Consider the following 25,176-nt stretch of genomic DNA (forward strand, 5'->3'; position numbering starts at 1 on the left):
CATAGAATTGGCAATTACCATATTAACATATAATAAATAACCATTATGGAGCAAATCGAAAGTTTCGAGTTGCAGTCCTTCCCTCCCAATCGGTGCACGTTTGCCAACCTCAAGGAAGCGAATCGAGAGATAGAATACTACGTGGACGTCGGGGATGGATTCATTCACACTCACAGAGCTGATTTGTATATTACGTTTGATGTTGTGAAAAGAGACAACGGCGAAGCATTTCTTGCCACTGCAAATTTAAGACTTGAAGATAATTTTGTGCCGTACCTATTCTTGCAGGTGAAAGTTAGAAAGCATGGCACCGTCATGGATAGGGTTGACTACCCCTGGATTAAGTCTACAGCTGTGGGAACACTGAAACTCTCCAAGACCGATGCAGCATACTACCAGGCAGGGGGATTCGAAGCAGGTACAAAATTCAAAACTCAAACCACACAGTATTGTTTCGAGTCAGTTCGACAACTGCAAGATCAAGAACATCTACCTCAAAAATGGCAGGAACGAGATATTCCCGGGTGAGAACTACAACCTGAACATTGCAAACAACGACAACCTGAAACAGTACGAGGGATACACAGCCTACAAGAGAGTGACCTCCGGCAACGTGGACGTGTACTACAACCCCAATGAGTTCATAGCTCGCAGACCCATGTTCGTCATTAACACATCGGAGAGAAAGCAGGTGGTTGTTAACGATCGCACCAACATCAAGATTGTCTGTGAGTTCCACGATGCCTTGCCCGCCAACACCCTGTGCAGCGTCATCCTTATTGCAGAGAAAACTTTTGTGTATGATTTCAAGAATGAAAGAGTGTCCGAACAGTTTTAAGTACAAGAAAAAAAATCGCATAATTCTATAAAAATTATACTGACCGTAGGTTCAAACATTAGATTTTTGTTAACCTGCAACGCAGTGTCCAGGATGTGCTGCAAAGAGTGGTGGTTGATAATTATGCATACTTCATGGAACATGTTCTTACAATTGTGGAGAATTTTTTTTAGAATAGTCTGGAAAAAAATAATAAAATTTAATTTTGATGCATTTTAGAAATAATCACACTTGAGCGCTGAAAAGAAACTTCCTCTTTTGGTCCAGCGTGTGCCCCTTTTTCGCCCCGTAGGGCACGGCAGGGAGTTAGTTCCGTAAAAAAAATCCCAAACCTCCACCTTTTTGCATTTGAAGATAAACGCTATTTTTCAAGTATCTTGGCTATATTAAATTGGAACTTCTGTTACATGAGTTTTTTTCATCTACTACTTCATACTACTACATTTGAGGCATGTCTTACTAGTTTTTAGACGATAGTGACCCCACGGGAGCGTGTGAATCTCACATTTCAGAATACACCTCTTGTCGTCGCGTGCGTCCTGGGCAACCATTCTCACCTTGTTGGTTGGTAACACATGGTCGACACTATGGATGCGCTGCTCCACTCCTAGAATTGGCGTCCTAGTTTGAAGAGTCTAGACGAAATCCTCGAACTTGAGGTGCTCTTGGTCAACCAGCTTGCCCACACCCTTAGCTTTTTTTGTGATGGAACCCTCTGCCCGAATAGCATGGGCTTTGGCGCGAAGACCGGCAAACTCAAGAATTACATCTCCGTCTTTGAGTTTGCCAGGCACCTTCTTGTTGCGAGCCAGAATTTTGTATCGGTTCGTTTGGGAATAGCTTGACGTGTCAAAAAGGTTCACAAAAGTTGCTACCGTGGCTATATCCCTATATGCGTCGTCCGTGCGAACGTGGTACACCAAACTCTCTGTGTCCGTGTAGAGTAGTCTGATATTGTCGTTATAGTGCTGGCGTAGTATCCCATAATATATTTGAAACATGCGCGCTTACTCAGGTCTAATACTGAGGCACCAACATAGATTGGCTTGTTGAGCATCACCTCGCTCTTCCTCATATGCACCAGAGCAAGCTGCTCCTTGTAAATAGTACGCGACTTGAATAACGGGCTTGCTACAAGCTTGCGACATTGTGCTTTTTTTATATTAGCCTCACATCCACACGATTTCGCACATTCTCCATGGTTTCCCAAAACATTGCGTTGTTTTGGGAAAGAAATCGCGATCGAAATCAGAAGTAGCGACTGTGCTGTGTTTGGTGTTGAGCTCGTTGTATGGCCTCATCCATGGAGAATGCATGAACATAAGAACTCGATGTACTGTGCGGACGGTAACCCCTTGTTTCATCAACCACCAGAGGTTTCGGTAGTGCAGAACATAACGCCCTTTGGGCTTGAAGTCCATGACGAGCTTTCGTTGTTTCGAGCCAGGCGGGCATTTGAATTCCGGACTGGCGGAAGGTCGCAGAACAAATCCTGTAGCTTCTCGGGGAACTCAAGGTCCACCTCGGCTAAAAATCCGAAATGCAAATCGCAGAAATCTTAAACATCAAATTTGGAGTGATCAGCCCACATGAACCCTCTAAAAGGGAGTGACAGCATCATGGAGTGTCCGTAGAGGTTGTTGACGTCTGTGTACATGATGCAGCTGGATGGTTGGGAGGGGTCGTACCCGGTGGCCATGTGGTGATTGTTGGCGTGCGAGTGTCGCTGCGACATCTGGACCATTCCACCCCGGACGGCACGTTCTACAAACAGCATCATGTCCACGTCCGAAAGAAGCTCAAGCCTGACTTTTGTAACAAGAAGCATAGCCGACCATGCCAGTCCAGGAAGACTGTAGAAGTATTCAGGATCCAGCTTGTAGTTGGTCTTCACAGTTGCACGAAACGCCTGGATCACATCAGCGAGGAGCGTCACATCGAGTTTTAGGTAGGCATCGTTGTAGTCCCCAAGATTTTGTCAATCCAGCTCGCGCCACATCGACTGTGCATGGTTGTAGTAGTCCTCAGAGATGCCTGAGCATTTGTTCGTCGCTGAGCTTTCTCAAAAGGGCATCGAGGCTGGCCGGGAGGAACCTCATTGAGTCGAGGAAACGAAGTTCGATGTGAGAGCCTAATTCTGGGGTTCACACCCACTTGCTCAAGCTAATATAACGCTCCTCGTTCTGCGCCAGGACGTTGATTTGCATGTCGTCGTAAACAAGATGTGGCAGCAGATGGTGGAAGTCGTACCCCGAGCCATTGTGGAGAAACACGGGGATGAAGCGCGGGTCCGGGGCCAACAAATTAAACCGGTTGCACCAAGGACCAATGTATTTGCCGTTGAAGTGATTAGGATTTTGAACTTTACGGTTGTTGGTGCTAAACTCACAGGTGCACACAGGACAGGTGTGCTTGTGCTTGATTTTGTAGTCAGGAGACAGCGATTTCATAGACTTGGGGGTCAACGGGAACTTTCCTATCTTGTTGGCTTCCACAACCATCCTCTCTAGAAAGTCTTTGACTGCGTTGGGACCGCGATACACATAGGGCTCGGGGTAAACGTGTCGGTCTCGCCACACCACAACATAAGCAAAACTCGATGCCTCGTGGAGTTGGTAAGGGGTAATAGAGAAAACTTCGGGATTGGGATCGCATGTGGACACAAGTTTGAGGAAGGCCTCGAAATCGGCGATGATGATTGCAGGGTGCTCTACCATGGCACTGTGCATGTGAAATGTTTCTACAGTGCCAGGTTTGGGCAAGACTGCAACCCCTATCTCGTTGGCATCGAAATATAATTTGTGGCTTGCAAGCTTCTCGGCAGCAATGTTGGGATCTCTGATGCTCTGATAATCCAGCTGTTTTCGATTATCAAAAGTGGAAAAGCAACTGCGACAAACTTCTATGTGGTGACTATCACTGCTCTGTTGGCTCTAAACAAGCCGAGAGAGAGAGCGAATAAGAGTGTAGTGATGGTGAGTTTCATCCTTGATGAGTAAAAGATGGATTTCTCGAGCATCATTGTTGTCAACGTCGCTTATCCAAATTAGGTACAACCACATTTTTCTCAGTGAGGCCATAAACATTGATAGCCAACTGCGGGTTGTGTCTACGGGCCTCGAACTTGCGAATGTCCGAGACCTCCACCGGGTAGTCCATCCCAACCATCGCATCTTCCAACTCTGGCTCGTACTGCTTGTAGTAGTTAACTCGGCGTGGTTGATTATACAGTGGACAGGGTGCAACGCTGGAAGCACCGACCAGAGTAAGCACTTGGCGTTCCTGTTCTGATTATTAAGGACAGCCTTCTTTGTCGCAATGGTACGTGGTAGAGGGACATAGCTGGATGTGGAGAGAGGCACAAACTTGTTAACTTTAATACACAGTTCGTGAGGTTCACCACACAGCGAACCTCCTGAGCCAATAGCTTGATGTTCCTCCTGCGTGGCCACCAGCTCTTCGGCAAACTCGTTGTACATGGCCTTTAGGTTGTCGACATCCAGATGCTGCGTCTTCGCCTTGGTATTGTGGTAGAAACTATAAATTTCATTAGACGACTTCTTGTATTGGCAGCATAGCAATGCGTAGAATTTGGTGGAGTGCGTTCCAAGCGCATCGCTGAGGATGGAAATAATTTTGGCTTGCTCGTTCTCCAATAAGCTACGCACGTCACATGAGCCTTCCGAAGTGAGGACAAAGTCCTCTAACTAACGCTCGAAAGCAGACTGGTTCGCTTTCGACACAGGCTTGACACTTTTGGCGGGTGCTGGTGAGTCGGCTTTTGCTTTTCTCTTGGTGGAGCTGGTCGACGGTTGTGGGACAGGTGCTCCGACGACTTTGCATGTTGTTATATATCTTTTCAGATTACCAATAGTAATATGTTTACCGCACCTGGGACATGGTTCTGTAGCTGTTGCATGCTTACCAGATACACAGGCACGGCAGTGTCTTTCGAAATGTTTACTTGAAAGACCAGTTTCAGACAAAGGGCAAATTTTCACAGATTGTATCTTGTTGAAAAATATTTGTGGGTATGTTATTTTATTTGTGGAGTGTCACAAAATAAATTCTTTGCAATAAAAAAAAACTTGGAAGGCTAATTCAAGATGGTGCTGGTTTGGTTTGTGTTATTTATGTATATGCTATTCTTGCTCCTTAATCAAGCCTGTAAATAAATGAAAGAAAATATGTTTGTGTATAGAAAACACAAATAAATGTTATGTGTACATAATTCTATTTAAGTTTTTCTACCAAAAATCTTTTTTCTAACCCTCAGTCCTCTTGGCGTATGAAGTATAAATCATAATTTCAGAAAACAGAATTATTTCCGGTCGCCATTTTTTTGGTAATCAAACTCTAAGCATTATTTATGTTTATAGTATTCGTCGAGCAATAGCAGATAGAGCAAGGATCGGTTTCCTACAACCCATAATTTATGAATTACAAAACATCTTAGAAATTACATCTTGAATATTTAATCCAAAATAACTAGAAAACAGCAAGCACCTGTCATCATCCACTCCAATAGGTTGTAGAGTACTTCAAATTTTTTATCGAATACCATTAAAATTTTGGAATTATTGTAAAAATTAAGCCAGCAAATCAAATTTCTCAAAAAATAAAAAAATGTCTGTATTTCCGAAACGTGAGGGGGTAGAATCGATTTTATTTGCTAGTCGAATAGTTCTCGTCGAATACTATCCAACAAACCTAAAATCATCATCCTAGCTCAACTAGGAGTCAAGAAAATCAATGTCTTGGAAAACGTCTTAAGATATTTGTCTTAAGAAAATTTTATGTTTGTGTATAGAAAACACAAAAATATTATGTGTACATAATTCTATTTAAGTTTTTCTACCAAACAATCTTTTTTCTAACCCTCAGTCCTCTTGGCGTATGAAGTATAAATCATAATTTCAGAAAACAGAATAATTTCCGGTCGCCATTTTTTAAAATCAAACCATAAGCATTATTTATGTTTATAGTATTCGTTGAGCAATAGCAGATAGAGCAAGAATCGGTTTCCTACAACCCATAGTTTATGTATTACAAAATAACTTAGAAATTACATCTTGAATATTTAATCCAAAATAACTCGAAAACAGCAAGCACTAATGATCATCACCTCCAATAGGTTGTAGAGTACTTCTAAATTTTTATCGAATACTAATAAAATTTAGGAATTAGGGTAAAAACTAAGCCAGCAAATCAAGTTTCTCAAAAAATAAAAAATTGTCTGTATTTCCGAAACTTGAGGGGGTATAATCGATTTTATTTTCTAGTCGAATAGTTCTCATCGAATCCTATCCAACAAACCTAAAATCATCATCCTAGCTCAATTAGGAGCCAAGAAAATCAATGTCTTGGAAAACATCTTAAGATATTTGTGTTAAGAAAATTTTCTTGAGAGACCGGAAGTAACATCTTGACATACCGGAAGTCGACTTTTGTCATAGACGTTTTCCAAGACATTGATTTTCTCGGCTCCTATGGGACCTAGAACAATGTAACTTAGGTCTACGTATATACTAGTACTTTTTCCAACATGTTCACCCACCATACAACCCACGCGAACAAAAAATAAAATTCACACCTGCGCACATATATAAATTTAAATATAGATGAGAAGCTACGCTCGATATTAATATATATATATATATATATATATATATATATATATATATATATATATCACTTTTTTCTTCTTCTCTCTGGCCAAGATTGCAAATACTTGCAGGAATAATACCATAATAGCTTAGACTGTAGGTCCAGGTCCCGAGCCAGACAACATATTTGCACTACAACACAGAAAAATGCATATCTGTGCATATGGGAATTCCAATACATAGCTGGCAATGTTTGATGTGATCAGCATAAAACATTTAATTTATATGTATGTATATTTAAGTTCCGTGTTGCAATCATGAGTAGTGTAATTGATGATACAACCAGCACCACTTACAGGTGTACAAATGATGAGCTCATATAATTAAACAGCCCGATTTGCCCACACTTAAAATTATGCCAAGATGCCCTTATTCCCCAATTCTTCAAGTGTGATATGCTCTTAATTCTAAGAATTTTGAATCCTAGTGTACAAATGATGACCCCCCTCAGATTGATTTGCCTACACTTATAAAAGGCACTTCTGTGAGATTGTTGTCCATAAATTTGTTAAAAATATGCCCCTCTTGATATTTATTTTGCCCACACCTAAAACTAGGCCAAACATATGAACACACCCACACCCACCCACACCCACCTACCCACATACACCCACACACACACACATATTTACTTCCGGTCCACTTCCGGTCCACTTCCGGTCCACTTCCGGTTCACTTCCGGTCCACTTCCGGTTTGCCTACTTCCGGTCCACTTCCGGTCCACTTGTGGCCTATTTATGGTTTATTTATATTGCATCATCTTTTGCAACAAATTATTACCCAATATTAAGCAATAAATTATTAGACATGTGTTGTTTTCTGATTGGTTGGTTATGACATAAAGTGATGATGTGTTATATTCTGATTGGCTTATTGTTTCAGATGTTTTCAATGCGGTCTGTGTTTAGGCTATATAAAGAGATTTTGCATTGGATATCAGCCAGTATTGAGAGAGTGGCTGAGAACAGATGTGTTGTTACAGTGCTGCTCATACTTACAGGCCTGTTTGGTTTAATATATTATTCATATTAAATATATTTCTGGTATATTGAACAAAAAGGGCTTATATTTTGTATAAAAAATCTGATATTTGTTGCATCCAGCTTGTTTGTTGTAATCCACTCTTATTTAGAGTTAGGCTTACATCTGTCCCAGCCTGTTATACAAAAATCAATACATAACACTCAGCGCTAGGTCATTGCCTTTCTAGGACATGCATGTCTGTGCAGGCATTTGCTGAAGGTCAGTGTAGATCAATATTTATTCTCTTTTTCCACTTGTAGGCTATTAGCTTTACAACCTGTCAAAATAAGCATAGAGTTTTGGTTTAAAACCCCAAAAATTTTATATAATAAACTGAGAATAAAAATTAATAATATTAACATATTAAATATACACAACAAATAAACAAAGCACACAGCTGAACAAAATATATATATATATTAAGTACAAAATTTTGAATTGAACCCCAGGAAATCTTATATAATAAACCAACAACAAAAATGCCAAATCAAAAATATTGCAATCAGTGTAATAAAAATATATCCAGCCCCAATTGAGCCAGACACCAAAAGAATTGTGACCCAGGCAAATGCAGAACTCCCACTAAAATATGTCCTAAATGCCACAAAATATTTAGCAAGGCATATTTCAATAGACATGTGGGTTCTTGCTCTGCACAGTCATCAACATTGCCACCACAACCATCTACATCTGGTCTGAAAAGGAAGCACGAAACACCTGTTAATGCTGGACCAGCAAAGCAGCCACGCTATGCACCTATCCATAGCAGTTTTAACGGCCAATTAAGGGATCACCGTTTTGTATCAGAGCCAAGTTGTGACATTAAGAATTTTTTGAACAGTATAAATCCTGATGTGCAGGCAATTCTAAATGCACAAAATGGCTCTTATAAGCTGTCCCTCAAATTGTTTTCACAATATAAGAAGCCAAATGGCACAAAATTTACACAGCCCCACATAACAGAAACTGTACCAGTATATTCAAATGCAAATTCAGACAAAATAATAAGCAGTTTGATAGATCAATTGAATATTAAACACTCTGAATTTGCAGCAAAAGAGTCTGGATGGAGCCTATGCGGTTCTCCACACAAGTTATATGTTAATATTTCTGAATTCAACCCATTACAAGGTTCCACTTATGTGCCATTACCTGCCAATATCAAAAACAAAACAGCCGTGGTTAATATAAAAAATAATGACCAGAAATGCTTTTTGTGGTGTATTTTAGCTGCTTTGTATCCAGTTTCAAGGAATCCTGATAGAATAACTTATTATAAACAGCATGAACACAATTTCGATGAGGCAATGGAGGGTTTAGAATATCCAATGCTTGTTCAGAATATTGATAAATTTGAAAAAAAGGCCAGGCACATCAATGGCAAACAATTATCTATTAATGTATTTACTTGTTCTACTGGCAGTGACAATTGCTTGATAGATCCTCTCAGAATCAGTACACTTGATGATGAATCTGCTATTCCGAATGATCTGCTCTTAATTAAAGGGGATGGCACAAATCATTACACTCTGATACATAATCTTGAAGCTTTAGTCAGAACACAACTAGACAAATCCAATACAATATTCAAGTTGTGCCGAAGATGTTTAACTGTATTTGATGGTCAAAAAATGGTAAATGGGGTTCGTGAAAAAATGCAGAAATTGCTAAAAACAAGTTACTTGAGCATCTGAAATACTGTGGCAACCATAAACCTGTTCATATGGTGATGCCAATGCCAAGTGAAAATGCAAAATTCAAAAAGTTTGAAGCCTTGTTGGAACACCCAGCATATATAGTCTGTGATTTTGAATCAAACCTCAAACCCCTTGCATTCTGCAGCCCAGACCCTGAGGAATCTTCAATTACATCATATCAATTACATAAACCTTCCATTTTTATTATGTGGTTGTACAGGGTGGTGTGGTTAGTAAAGAATATTTATACATGGGAGCAGATGCCATCAAAGAATTTGCACATAGAATAGAAAATGAGTGCCATGACATAGCATCTAAAATTTTATTAAAATCAAAACCCATGTTGCCTTTAACAGAGAAACAGATTGAAGATTTCAACAATGCAGAAAAATGCCTGGTATGTGATTCTGAATTTTCAGATACAAATATTAAGGTGAAACACCATTCTCATACAGATGGTAAATTCTTAATGGCCCTCTGTAATAGCTGTAATATTAAGATCCAGAGACCAAAATTTGTCCCTATATTTTGCCATGGTGCATCCAATTACGATTTTCATCATTTGATCAGGTACGAGGGGTTTGACAAGCAGAATTTAAATATTTTACCTGAAAATAATGAAAAATATATTGCCATTAGCAAAATAATTAAAGTTAATAGTGTTTCTATTCACTTAAGATTTCTTGATTCTTACAGAATTTTATCGGCTAGCCTGGCTACACTGGCCACTCAATTATCTGATGATCAATTCAAAATTACATGTGCTTTGTTTCCAAATCAGGACCTGAAATTAATTAGGCGGAAGGGTGTATATCCATATGATTATGTTACAGATTTTTCTAAATTTGATGAGTGTTCTCTGCCAACACAACAAGATTTTTATAGCAAAATCAGAGGATCTGGAATCACTGATGAAGATTATCACCATGCCAGTTGATGTGGAACAATTTAAAATGCCAGACATTTAGTGATTATCACAATGCTTATTTAAAACTTGATGTCACACCCTTAGCTGATATATTGCAGGCATTCAGAAAATCTTCCATGCAAAATTATAAACTGGATCCAATGTATTTTTACAGTGCTCCGGGCCTAGCATGGTCTGCAATGTTTTTAAACACTAAAATGCAATTGGATCTGATCCAGGATCAAGATATGTATCTGTTTATGGAACAATGTATAAGAGGAGGCATGGTGCAATGTTCTCAGAGATATGCCAGAGCAAATAACAAATATATTCCTGATTATGATCCAGCACTGCCATCAAATTATATACTGTATGTAGATGACAACAGCCTCTATGGTTATGCCATGATGAAAAAACTGCCATATGCAGGGCTTGATTGGGTCGAAGATTTCAAAATTGAGGATCTTAAGGATATTGATGACAGTCACTATGGTCTATTCTTAGAGGTTGATCTGACAATTCCTGATGATTTACACAACACATTTTCTGATCTGCCCCCAATTCCTGAGGTTAAGTGTTCACCTGGCTCTAAACAGAAGAAATTGATGATGACTCTAGAGCCGAAACAGGATTATGTCATATATTACAAAAACCTCCAGTTCCTGATGAAACATGGTGTTCAAGTGACCAAAGTTGGAAAAGTTTTGATGTTCAGGCACTCAAGATGGTTGAAACCATATATTGATACAAACACAGAGCTTCGAACATCTGCAATGAGCCAATTTGATAAAACTTTTTTTTAAATTGATGGTCAATTCAGTGTATGGCTAAACAATTGAAAATGTCAGAAAACATATTGATGTTAAAATAATTACTGACCCCAACCGTAGCAAAAAATTGACTGCAAAGACAAACTTCAATTACAGAAGAATTTATGATGAGAATATGGCACTTTTCAACATGAAAAAAACAAAGATTAAGTTTGATAAGCCAATTTATGTAGGGGCTGTGATATTGGAATTGGCCAAATTACACATGTTAAAATTGTATTATGATGTGTTGAAACCTTTTTATGGTGATTGTGTAAAACTGATGTACATGGACACAGATAGTTTTGTTCTTGATATTCAAACAGAAGATGTTTATAAAGATATAGCACAGCCTGAATTGTTTTAATATTTTGATACCAGTGAACATACAGAGATTCAACACCACAACAAAAAGGTGCCTGGCAAGTTAAAAGATGAGACACTTGGTGATGTTATTGTTGCATTTGCTGGGTTAAGGGCCAAGATGTACAGTTTTGAAACATGTAGTGGCGCTGTTGCCAAAAAGGCCAAGGGCATTGGCAGAGTAATTGTTGACAAAGAGCTTGAATTTGAGGATTACAAAAATTGTCTCAAATCATGTAGCACAATCAGAACATCAGAAAATAGAATTCAGAGTGTGGATCACTTATTGACTAGCAATATTGTAAGAAAAGTGGCTCTGGACCCACATGATGATAAGAGATGCATTTTGTGATGTGGCATACATACTTTACCATGGGGTCATTGTGATTTGAAAAATAGCAATCAATGCCCAATTACAGAGCATGATTTGAAATAAATAAACATGCCTATGAACTTATTTGGGTTCAAAAAACAGGCTATTATGGACCTGCCAACAGCACAACTCTCTTCTGATATAATATCTAAACTAAGTGCTTTGTTAATTATTCATCTGAACAGCATACTTTCAGATGTTGATGATGAAACAGGTAAAATATTGTACATATTTAACAATAATTTAAATCATTACCAATTACCTGTAGGTGGTCAATTGCAATTTATTACAACCCCTGAGGGTAATGTCAAGATTTCAGTAGGGAGAAATATTTATAGAATTAAGCACTCAAGCATGATTTCTGGCACTGTATATACTGTTTCTGCTAGTGACTGCTTATATATTGAGGTCCCGGGATCATATGACAAGCTTATACCTTTTTTATAGAATTAAGAATCAGATATTCAATAATAAATAACCACTAAAACAAAAATGCCTAATGATATAATTGGCCATACAAGACATGAAGATCACAGTGATGAGATTCTAATGCTTGATGTCAGAGTCAAGAAATTAAGAAGTGATTTACAAGCTTTAAAAACCACACTCAATGCCAGTCTTCAACTAGAAATTACAAATTTACAATCACAATGCATGGACCCTCTTCTTAAAATTGATTCTGAACTCAAAGTGTTGCTTCAAAAATATACTGATCTGGCAACATTGGATAATTTTCAAAGTTTAGAAGAAGCTGTAGCAGCTCTTCAAGCCAAATTTAAGACCCAGGCCACCAACTCTGAGCAATTGAAACAGCAATTGGAAGAGCAGATAAATAATGTCCAGACACAGCTCCAAACAATTGTCAAAAGCATAAAATCACAAGAAGATTTTGATCTAGTGATTTCCACTCTAAAAGAACAGATTCAATCACTCCAAATACCTAATCTGGACCCTCTGAACAATGCCATAGCCGAGGTTAAAGAAAAAATTGAGACACTTGAAAATTTTATGAACAACTTGCCATCTTCTGATGCTTTGAGTGCAATAACTCGGAGTGTTGCCAACATTAAGCTGCAACTTGAAACATATGATGATTTTGGAAAAATTCAAAGTACCATAACCCATCTTGAGGGTACAATAGCAGCAGTTCAAAGTGATTTGACAAATGTACAAGAATCTCTAGAATCCCTCCTGCCTGGTATTGTAGACACACTTGTCAGTGTCCAACAACAGATCACAAAGCTTGAAAACCTCAACACTGAATCTGAGCTATCTCATTTTCATCACTTGATCGATGATATCCAAACAAAGCTTGAAATTTTACAACAATCAACACCCTCTCAGGCAGATATAGCCCTGCTCCAAAATGCTATGCAAAATGTGGCTGATGCTTCTGAATTAAATAATGTGAAATTGGCACTTGAATCTTTGCAAAATACTGTATCAAATATCCCTACATCACAGGAACTTAAAAATATTAAGAAGGCAGTGAATCGCATATTTAAATCAGAAGATAACAAGAATATCCAAACAGATATCAAACAACTCACTCAGACAGTAGCCATTCTACCAACCAATCAACATATTAATGAACTGCATGCCCTGTTTGAGGATATCAGAAGACAGGTCCATGATCTTACTGTTAAAAATTCAAAATTGGCAGTTATTGAAAATTTGCAACAAATTGTAGCTAATAACAAGCAACAGCTAGGGACCATGGAATCCAATCAAGCAAATGCTCTGTCTGTTTTTGCCACCCAGCTTCAAGAGATTGTGCAACAATACAAAAAACTTATTGTGGACATAAAAATCAAGCCAGGCCATGATGATGTTGTTAGGACCATCAATGAGCACCTTCAATCTGTAACAAGCAGATTGCTTACAGCAGAAAAAGAAATAACCGGCATAATCGAGAATCCAAAACATACAGTAATTCTTGAATTGTACAGCATCCCCATCAAAGAATATGATTCACCATTTACACCAGGTGGCAAAATATATATGCTGTCCCCTGCACAATTTTATTACCAGTTTTTTGTTGGGGGCACACTGAGACCAATCAAGATCAAATATTGGCTTCAACCACAGGCATACCACTACCCCACCTTATCAATAACAAATGCTGACAACTAACCAAAAATCACCAGTGTAGAGTTAGAGGATTTTACAGATCCCAATACATTAGAAACATCTTATGTTGAAGATGATGGATCTCTGGAATTTAATAAACAAATAGGAGACAAACTGTATTTAGAAAATCCTGCAGTATCAGCTGCTGAACACCCCATAGTTGCAATATTCTTGTTTTCATATTATGTCTAGACAAATTATTGTTGATGAATTACACAGACAAGCCAGACATAATTATAAGAGACTGCCAGTGGTCACAAAAGGCATAGATGATTTATGGCAGAGCGACTTGATTGAAATGGCAAGTGGACAGCTGAAAAACGTAGACAAAATCAACAAGGGCTACAAGTATCTACTTACTGTAATAGACACATTTTCAAAATTTGCCTGGGCTGTGTCACTCAAATCCAAGACTGGAAAATGTGTTACAGAAGCCATCAGGACAATCATCAATCAGAGTGGAAGATCACCGCGCTATTTGCAAACAGATAATGGCAAAGAATTTTATAATTCTGTGTTCCAACAATTTATTAAAAGCCAGTCAATACAACATTATTAGAGTTACAGTGATCTCAAAGCCTCAATTGTAGAGAGATGAAACAAAACCCTAAAAAATCTTATGTATAAACAATTTACACTTCAAGGTAATTATAAATGGCTTAATATTCTTCCAGAACTTCTACATAAATATAACAACTCCGTCCATTCCACAATCAACATGAAACCCTCTGAAGTAACTTCATCTGATGAGGAAAAATTGATCAGGACTGTTTATTATCCTAGATACCAGCCAACAACAAGAAAGGCCAAATACAAGATGGGTGATCAAGTAAGAATCAGCAAATATAAGCACTTATTCAAAAGAGGCTTTACAAAAAACTGGAGCACTGAATTATTTACAGTGGTTCAAGTTAAACCTGGGACCCTTAACACATATATAATAAAAGATCACCGAGGAGAAATTCTCAAAGGCAGATTCTATGAAGAAGAACTCAGCAAAACAAAACAGCCTGACACATATCTCATAGAAAAAATCATCCGCAGAAAAGGCAACAAGTTACTTGTCAAATGGATAGGAATTCCAGAACACAGTTGGATCGATGCAGATAAAGTGATAATATGAGCACCTGGGATGTTATAAAAAGGCTGCCAGAACCTGAACAGCAGATTAAGAGAAATGGCAAGTTGCTGCCTGAAAATATTAGATGTCTTATTGTTGGGCCATCAGCTTGTGGTAAAACTACACTAATGGTTGATAATTTTTTATTGGCACCCAACTGGTTAGACTGGAAAAACAGGCACTTGTATGTTTTCTCTAAGAGCTTGGAACAATTAAAATATCAGCAGCTGATGAAGCTATATGATGGATTGGATATTGCCACTTTTGAACCAGATGTTAAGCCACTTCATGAATGTCTCGATAATTCTGTTGTTGTGTTTGATGACATTATACTGGATAATCAAAACATGGTTAGAAATTGTTTACACAGGGCCGACACAAAAACATTGATTGCTTCTACCTGGCACAGACTTTTTCTAAAATACCGAAGCAGCTGATCCGAGACAACAGCAATTTTATATGTGTGTTTCATCAAGATCATACCAACCTCAAACACATACATGATGAATATGTAGGTGGGGACTTGAGCTACAATGATTTTTCTAAGATTTGCAGTAGGTTCTGGAACCAGGACAGTTATGGGTTTGTCACAATTGATATGACAAGAAAACCCAATAGTGGCAAATACAGAAATAAAATCAACAATTTTCTAGACATTGAAACATATATAAATAACCATGAAAAGGCCAATCATTGATGATCTTAAATTAAGAGATTATCTTGTAAAAAGTTTTAGGGGATGGAAATCAGGGAACCGAGGAATTTATGAACAACACAAACAAACAGAACAGCCTATTATTGATGCTATTAGTGAATTAGGTAAAAATATCAAAACTGTTACAGAGCAAAATCAAAATTTGATCACAGAGCTTGTACCTGTAGCTGCAAGGAACATATTAGATTATCCAGTCACCCCACTTTCCAGTATTCATACACCTAGTCCTGTTGCTCCTCGAAGAATTGAAGCTACTCTGGATCCTATTGAATTGGGTCTTCTTGCTCAAAAATATTTAAGCACACCTAAAGACAACAAAGATGAGGTCTTTGGCTTATATGCTGACACATAACGTGATGGTAGCATCATACATAGAATTGTCAATTTCAGAGTAACATTTATTGGAGATGATCTAATTGTATATTCAGAATCTCATCTTGGAGAAAAAGGTGGTTTTGTTAAATATCCCGCCACACCTGGATTGTGGGAACTGATGACTAGGAAGAGACCTGTCAACTATACAGATCAAGACTATGAACACTACAAAGAAATATTAATAAAATCAGATGCTCTATACCAGAACAATGATCCCACACAAAAAAGAGTCAAGTCTAGCAGTGGAGCAAAATACAACAATTTAATCAAGCCCATATGGTCACAAATCAAGACAGGTAGTGGAATCAAACAATACAACACCCTGCCTAAAGAATTTGTGTGGGTTGATGATGTCAGGAAACTTGTAGATAGGTTATTGGTGACAGCTGGGGAGGAAAATGCTGGCAACCACAATTTTTACAATGAAAAGGTTGGAATTATGGACATGATAAGCACAAAATTGTCTAATTTTATAGTGAATGACACTAAGGGGATTGGATATCTTATAAAAATTATTAATACTCTACCACCTAAATTTTGGAATATTTCTGAGGGTCGGGGATTGGTTAACGACATTATAAACAAGCTGCCATTTGAACTACATATTCCAGGCTATCAGTATTGTGGTCCAGGCACAAAATTGGATCATAGATTAAACAGAGGTGATCCTGGTGTTAATCCCCTAGATGCTGCTTGTAGAGACCATGACATAGCATACAACACACATTCTGATCTTGACAAGAGACATGTTGCAGACAAAAAATTAGAAGAGGCTGCATTTGGTAGATTTGTAAGCAAAGATGCTTCTTTAAGTGAAAAAATAGCAGCATTGGGAACCACCATAGCTATGAACACCAAGCAAAAACTGGGGTGGGGGCTGTGAATATGTATATAATAAACCTACAATGAAGGCCAAGGGTGTTATGTATCAAATACCTTATGCAGGTCTTAAATCTCTTAAAACTATTGATAGCCTTTTAACCAAAAAGTAGCGCAAGAAAATAAATTCATACCTTGCCAAGGGGTAATGGTATGAAATTGTTGCTTAGTACCCCCCAATTAAAAAAAATACAACAATCTAGAAAAAAATCACATGTGGGGGGTTTCATATTTACTATCCCGGCCATTTTAGCAGCACTTGGGGCTGTTGGGAGCTTGGCTGGGTGATCAGCTGCCATAGCAAAAACAGTAATAGATGCCAAGAAGAATAAGGCAGAATTAGATGAATTGAAGCGCCATAACCTGGCCATGGAGAAACAAGGCAAAGGTGTTAAGAGAGCCATGAATAAGTTTAAAAAAACAAGAGCCGCATACAAACCAAGATATTGAAGCTTTAATCAAGCCACTGGGCATCAAACATTTTAGAGGTGTGTACATGTCTGATTCTTTGCCAGAGCAACCACTCAACAAAGAGTGTGGCATTGTTAATTTGGATAAGTACAAAAATCAGGGCACTCACTGGATCTGTTATCTTAAATATTTAAAAGATGAGGCATTTGTGTTTGATTCATTTGGAGGTGTTCCACCTGAAAATTTAGTAAATTATCTAAAATCAACTAATCTTTATTAAAATAATGCCCGTGTTCAAAACTTCAAAGATGTTAATTGTGGACATTTGTGTTTATCTGTTCTTAGATATATGTCTCAAATAAATAAACAATCAATTAAAAATTTTCAAAAGGCCTTGTGGTATTTAAAACATCATGGGGGTATTCCATCTCACCAGCCAAAATTCAATATTGAAACTCAAATTACATGATGATATAGTGTATCCCAAAACAATAGCTCTCAGAGCATTTTATGGCATGTACTTGATCCCTAATATTACACACCACAACAACACAATTGCAGTTGGTGATCAAAATATTGTCATCACTCCAGGGCAGTATAATCTGTCCACTCTAAATGCTCAATTACCCAGAGGTATAGTATTAACTCAAAATTCTGTCACTCACAGAGTAGAGATTGTATCTGCTACAGAAACAGTGGATCTGGGTACTATAGGAGAGTTGTTAGGCTTTGAGAACAACACAAAACTTGAACCAGCCATTAAACACACTGCTATTAATATACCTAAATTCTTAGCCATAGAGACTCTCAATATTAACTGTAATGTGGCCGAGGGTATGATCACCAAATCAAATGGCATAGGCACTCACAAACAAACTGGCATCATTGCAATATTTAAACCTAATTCTGAATTTATGGAGCCAATCATCTACACTCCATCCCCAACATTATATTTTCCTGTGTGCCATAATAGAATAGATTATATTGAATTGATGGTCACTAATGAAAAAGAAGAATTAGTTGATTTGCAGGAGCCACAACAACTGCAATCATAGAGATTAGTATTTAAATAAAAATACATACAAAAAAAATGGAAAATATTGAGATTTATGAGCTACAATCATTCCCCCCCAAAAAGGAGGACATTTGCAAATTTAAATCAACCCAACACAGAGATTGAGGTTGATCTTGATGTAGGGGATGGCTTTATACACCCTCACAGAGCAGATCTATACATCAAATTTGATGTTGTAAAGCTCGATGGAACAGATTATCCGGCAAATTCAAATATAAGATTGGTAGATAATTTTGTGCCGCATCTGTTCTCTGAAATTGAGATCAGAAAACATGGTGTTGTTATAAACAGAGTGGATTATCCCGGCATTACCTCCACAGCTTTGGCCACACTAAAATTATCCAAAACCGTGGCTTCTTACTACAAAATAGGTGGATTTGAGGCTGGTGATAAAATATTATCCAAGAGCCACACATTGCTGTTCCCTATGCGCCTGTTGCCAGGATTCTTCTCACATTACAAAGATATTATGTGGAAGGGTGGTTTAAGAATTACATTTAGAAGAGCTGCCAATGATAATAATGCTTTGATGAGGTACAGCACATTAAACTCTACAGGGGAAGCTCTGCCTAATACCCTTCCTGATGAGGGCAAATGCATTATTCAGACTATGGAGCTAAGAATCCCAGTTGTTGAATATGAAGCCAGTTATGCTCTTAAATACAAAGCAGATATAATAAAAAATCCACAGATTCCTTTACAATTTTATACATATCAATGTGTACAGAAGCCTGCAACTGGTACTTATTATGAGTTTGATGCTACAAATTCATTCTCCAGTATACAATATGACATGCCGGATTTTGTGGTGGTACTGTTTCAAACTGGAAGACACAATAATCAGGAAAAAAATTCAAGTAGATTTGATAACTGCAACATCAAGAACATATATCTTAAAAATGGCAGAAATGAGGTATTCCCTAGAGAAAATTATAATTTAGACATGTCCAAGGATGATTTCCTTAAATTATATGAAGCATTTACAGCATACAAAAGGGTCACTACTGGCAATACTGACATGTATTACACACCAGATGAATTCAAAGCACAGAGACCCATGTTTGTCATCAACACTTCAAAAAGAAAACAAGTTGTGGTTAATGACAGGACAAACATTAAAATTATCTGTGAATTCCAGAATACACTCCCTGATGACACTATATGTAGTGTTATTCTCATTGATGAAAAATCATATGTTTATGATGTAAGAAATGAGAGAGTCACATAGCAATTCTAGAAGAATTACATTGTTTTAGTACTAGATATGCAAGTTGAGCCTGGTGCCCAATTGAACTTAAACCGGAATTAAATATGTATGTGTGTGTGTGTGTGTGTGTGTGTGTGTGTGTGTGGGTGTATGTGGGTGGGTGGGTGTGGGTGGGTGTGGGTGGGTGTTATTACGTTTGGCCTAGTTTTAGGTGTGGGCAAAAAAAATATCAAGAGGGGCATATTTTTAACAAATTTATGGACAACAATCTCACAGAAGTGCCTTTTATAAGTATAGGCAAATCAATCTGAGGGGGGTCATCATTTGTACACTAGGATTCAAAATTCTTAGAATTAAGTGCATATCACACTTGAAGAATTGGGGAATAAGAACATCTTGGCATAATTTTAAGTGTGGGCAAATCTGGCTGTTTAATTATATGAGCTCATCATTTGTACACCTGTAAGTGGTGCTGGTTGTAGCATCAATTACACTACTATCATGAAATTAAATTTTAATTAATTTTTCTATCCATCTCTCAATCCATATAGCCTGATCATATTTGGCACAGTCATTGCGAGTCGGCCGTAGCAAAAACAAAATCTCAAGCCATTTTTGCGAATGCTCGCTGTGACTATAAGCATAATTGAATATAGTTGCTATTAATTAGAGGATTTTATTTAATTTTAGTTTTAATATCAATAAGCGTGCATAAAAAACTAAATATTTTAAATAATAAGATTCGAATAACTATGTACTTCCACTAGATATCACACAGACCCAACTCTTTGATTACACCCCTCCATTTTCTTGCCTTCCCCTAAGAATTTAACACATTTTTTTCTGACCTTTTATTATTATTTTTGAAATATGCCTCACACACCAACAACGGCACACAGAAGAGAAAAATATTCCAGCTACCCACATACTGAAAAAACAATATACAACTAGTTTAAGAAGTCACGAATAACATATTGCTAACAAATTCTTAAAACTGGTTGTATATTGCTTTTTTTCAGCATGCTCCAAATATATAAAGCAGAGAGAGAGAGACATGAAACACCTTCTATATTCTCTCTCTTTGTATGTTTTGTGAGTATATTTTCTTCCACAATACATAAGGGCTATTTGGTTTTTCAGCAAGTTACCTTCCATCCACAATCCCTTACGTCTGTTAGGTTTTTCAGAATTGACTCACTAAAAAAACGCCATATTTATAAATCAAAGCCAAACCATGCAAGCTAAGAAACAAAGTTACTCACTTTTTGGAAATCCTGCTGAAATGTTCTTCTTCACCGACGTTCAAAATGAAACAGAATTTTTCCACACTAGAGTTTAAGTTTTATCCGATTTTAGTGATGTCAACAGTTGCCAAGGCTGATGTAAAAAAACTGCTGTAACCTTGCAGGCTACATAGCATCGTCGGTATTGAAACATGAACAAAACAAATTGTATACGCCAGTGAGGAATTCCATCGTTCAGCTACTGAAAAAACAGGAAGTATAACTTCCGCCGTCCCAAGGCCCTACCTATTGTTCAATCTGTCATTCTGTCAACATTGTAAGCACGCAGGGGAACGAAATTGTAGTTTCTAGATGTCCACGGAAAAATAATTTTCAAATACGATAACAGAGAGAGAGCACAGTCGCTTTTCAATACCAAAAAACTAATTGCTACAATACAATAAGTATACAGGGTGATTCTAAAGGAAAGGTACAAACGAAAAACACAGATACCTCCCATGAAATAGAGACAAAAGTGCCCCTTCCACTTTGTCGAGAGATGCCTCCCTGAGGAGCTAGACAACGCCGAAAACGTGTGAAAATGAACTTCACACCGCTGTACAGCCAGTACCAGTGAAGATAGAAAGGCGGAACAAAAGAAGTCAAAAGGAACACCAATGTCGGCCATTTAAAAACAGCAGACGGCAGCTGGGCAACGCATGCGCATGGGGTTCCACAAAGGAAATAGGAGTGTCCCGCAAGACAAGTGAAGGGAAAGGGTAGCGATCGACACCGGTAGGGACAAAGAAGCAATGAAGCATGAAGTAAGAATTGCACAGCGGGATACAAACACCTGAAGCAGCGCAGTCGAGAAAAGTAGTGCGGAGTTGCAGAACCACGGGAGGACGAAGTAGGACGAAGAAACACACCGAGAAAGCAAGCAAAGTGGTCCGTGACACTCGACAGGCAACAGACGCGTACATGTTTCGGGGCAGAAATGGCGGCGCTGGCGGTGCAGCGCATGGGGAGTCCCCAAACACAGTGGGGAGACACCGCAGCAAGAACAAAGCACGGTGCAACAAAAGAGAAAGAGGACCGGACGGGGAATGGTACCTGCCAAGGAGACAACAAATGCGGGACGAAGGATTCCCCGTAGCAGCCCCGAGGGGATGTCACACAGAGGTCATGGGCAGCTGCCGCCTGGTGTTTTTCGGATGGGCGACATTGGTGTTCCTTTTGACTTCTTTTGTTCTGCCTTTCTATCTTCATTGGTACTGGCTGTACAGCTGTGTGAAGTTCATTTTCACACGTTTTCGGCGTTGTCTAGCTCCTCACGGAGGCATCTCTCGGCAAAATGGAAGGGGTACTTTCGTCTCTATTTCATGGGAGGTATCTGTGGTTTTCGTTTGTACCCTACCTTTGGAATCTCCCTGTATATTTACAATTAATAGCAAAATATTAATATTTATTTAACAACATCTATGATTTTGTTTCGAACGAAAACATGTTATAGAAACATTTCCAGTCGTAAGTTCACAATTTTGCCCCCCCTCTACCCACAAAATCGCATTACATAGATACATACATACATACATGTGGAGGACCCATGGCGTTACAAGAGCCCTACCTCCCAATATTGCTTAAGAGGTTTGGTTAGCATGCAATAGATCAGTATGCTAGAAAAACATACAGGGGGGGAGAGAGAGGAGAGAGGGAGAGAGGGGGGGAGGCATTAACACTGCACCACCACCACTATTGTCACCAACTCTTTTTCATCTTACTGCATACTTATCATCTTAGAAGGCTACGCTGTCAACTCCTATTTGTACGTTAGCCTCACCTGTGAAATATCATATGGCAAAATGTTTAAAAAAAAACAAAAGGTTTGTGAAGCAAATAGTCAGTGTTGCTAACTCCAACTCCTCTTTGTAGTTTAGCTTCGCCTGTAAAATATCGTATGGTGAAATGTTCTTGGGGTGGGTTGGCAACACTGAGACCCACTTGAAGTTTGTCAACCGGGCAATTACATCTCACTAGGCCGTATCAGTATTGCCAACTCCTATTTGTAGGTTAGCTTCGCCTGTGAAATATCATATGGTAAAATTTTCGTGGGCTGGCAACACTGTAGCCCACTTGATGTTGGAGAAACAGGCATTTAGTTGCCATGAAAATTGCGTTAAAATATTGTTGAACACTATAAAATCCACAAAAAACTCGTCATAAAAGGCTATCACTGAGGTTAAATCGTAAAAAAAAATAGACTCACATGAAGTTTGTCAACCGGGCAATTACATCTACTCAGGTGATTTCCTCTATGCTGAAATAATTGGCGATTATGATAAACTAATTCTCCTCTCTATTGTAATAAGAATAATTTATCTTCTTATAAATATTTAAATACCGAAACAAAAATAAAAAATAATAAATAAAAATAAAAGAAAAACAAATAAACAATCAAAATTTACATATTTGGAAACAGAAGAAGGCAGGAAATATCAGATAATTCCAGCGACATTGCCAGATTAGACGAACGTCTTAAGAAATTCATATCTGATTTATTAATATTACATAATTCTTTGAATGTAAGCCTACACGCTGAAATTACCAATCTTCAGTCTGAATTCATTAATACCATAGTAAAAATTGATAGGGATATTGATATTACTTCAAAAATATACTATCTTTGCCTCTCTCGATAATCTTGAAAATTTAAAAGAAAATTAAGCTAAATTAAAAAATGACCTTGAGAAATTTCGTCAAATTCAAACAACTACCTCAGAACATCTAAAGCAAGAACTAAATAATCAAGCGAATATTATTCGTACCGAACTATTTTCTATAATTGAAACTATCAAGAGTCAAGAGCAATACGAACTTCTTAATGCAAGCATTCTTGAATTACGGGACCATTTTTTTTCTTTTGAAATTCCCTTACCGGAATATATTAAATCCGAACTGCAAACAGACCAATTACATGCAGCTATAACAGAAGTTCAATACAAACTACAAACATTAAAATACTATATCAATAATTTACCTTCATCTTCCGAATTAAATGCCATTGCTCGCAGTGTTGCCAGTATCAAATTGCAATTAGAAACTTACGAAGATTTTGGCAAGATGCGGGGTACCATAGCTCATATTGAAGATTCTTTGACAACCATGAGAAACGAATTGACGAATGTACAGGAAACTCTGGAATTTAAGTTGCCAAGCATAACAGAACCTTTAAATGTAATCCAATGACAGTTCAAAAAATTAGAGAATCTCAACACTGAATCTGAACTATCTCATTTTCACCATCTCATAGACGACATACAGAACAAATTGCAAAAATTGCAACAGTCTACCCCTACGCAAGATGACATACAGCAACTTAAAAATGCCTTAACCAGTGTAGGATCTGCTACAGAATTAGATGTAGTTAAGCAAGCTTTAACCTCACTTCAAAACACAGTATCAAATTTACCTACTTCCCAGGAGATGAGATCTGTAAAAGGTGCAGTAAATAGAATAGTGAAGTCGGAGGACATTAATAATATTCAAGCAGAAACTGCTATAATTCAAGACACTATTGCTACTTTGCCTACAAATCATATTGTGAATTAATTGCATGCATTGTTTGTAGAAATCAAAAGGCAGGTATTAGATCTTACAAACACAGCACTAAATTGAAACTTGTAGAAAGTTTACTGGAGATTACTTCCAATATTAGAGAACAAATTGCTACCCTCGAAACAAGTCAGGAATATACTTTATTAGGTTTCACATCAGAACTTCACGATCTCAAAGAACAATTTAAACAATTGTATATCGATATAAAAATCAAACCCAACTACGATGAAGTAGTACGCAAAAAAAAAACTAATATCAAGAAACGGTATTAAGCAGATTAGACGATCTCGAATTACGTCAATTTTTCACCGTTGAGATAGTACCAAATGTATGAGGGCATTGGACTTATGGTATTGCAGGAAATGTTTACAAAATGTACCCTTACAGTCAGTCTCATGAATATTTCCTTGATGGCGGAACTAAAATTTTAAAATTTGGTTATGTGAAGAAAGGAAAGCATGTGGAAGTAAAAAATTTCACTATTCTGAGAAAAGATGGTGTGTACGGAGCACTACAGATACCTAATGCATATTGGGATGGATCTGCATATAAATATAAAATACATGATGATCAAGAATTATCTGTTTTCATAGTGCAAGATATTGACAAATTATTATTTGAAGTGAAACCATTATACCCCGAGAATAATCCATTTTATGTCATATTTTCTTATAGAATCCGATGTGAAGACAAGATAGAGTTAATGAATTACACAGACCAACTCGTCGTAACTACAAACGACTGGGTGTT

The sequence above is a fragment of the Lepisma saccharinum genome, chromosome 19, assembly GCF_977018435.1.
Source record: "Lepisma saccharinum chromosome 19, izLepSacc3.1, whole genome shotgun sequence".
Classification (NCBI taxonomy): domain Eukaryota; kingdom Metazoa; phylum Arthropoda; class Insecta; order Zygentoma; family Lepismatidae; genus Lepisma; species Lepisma saccharinum.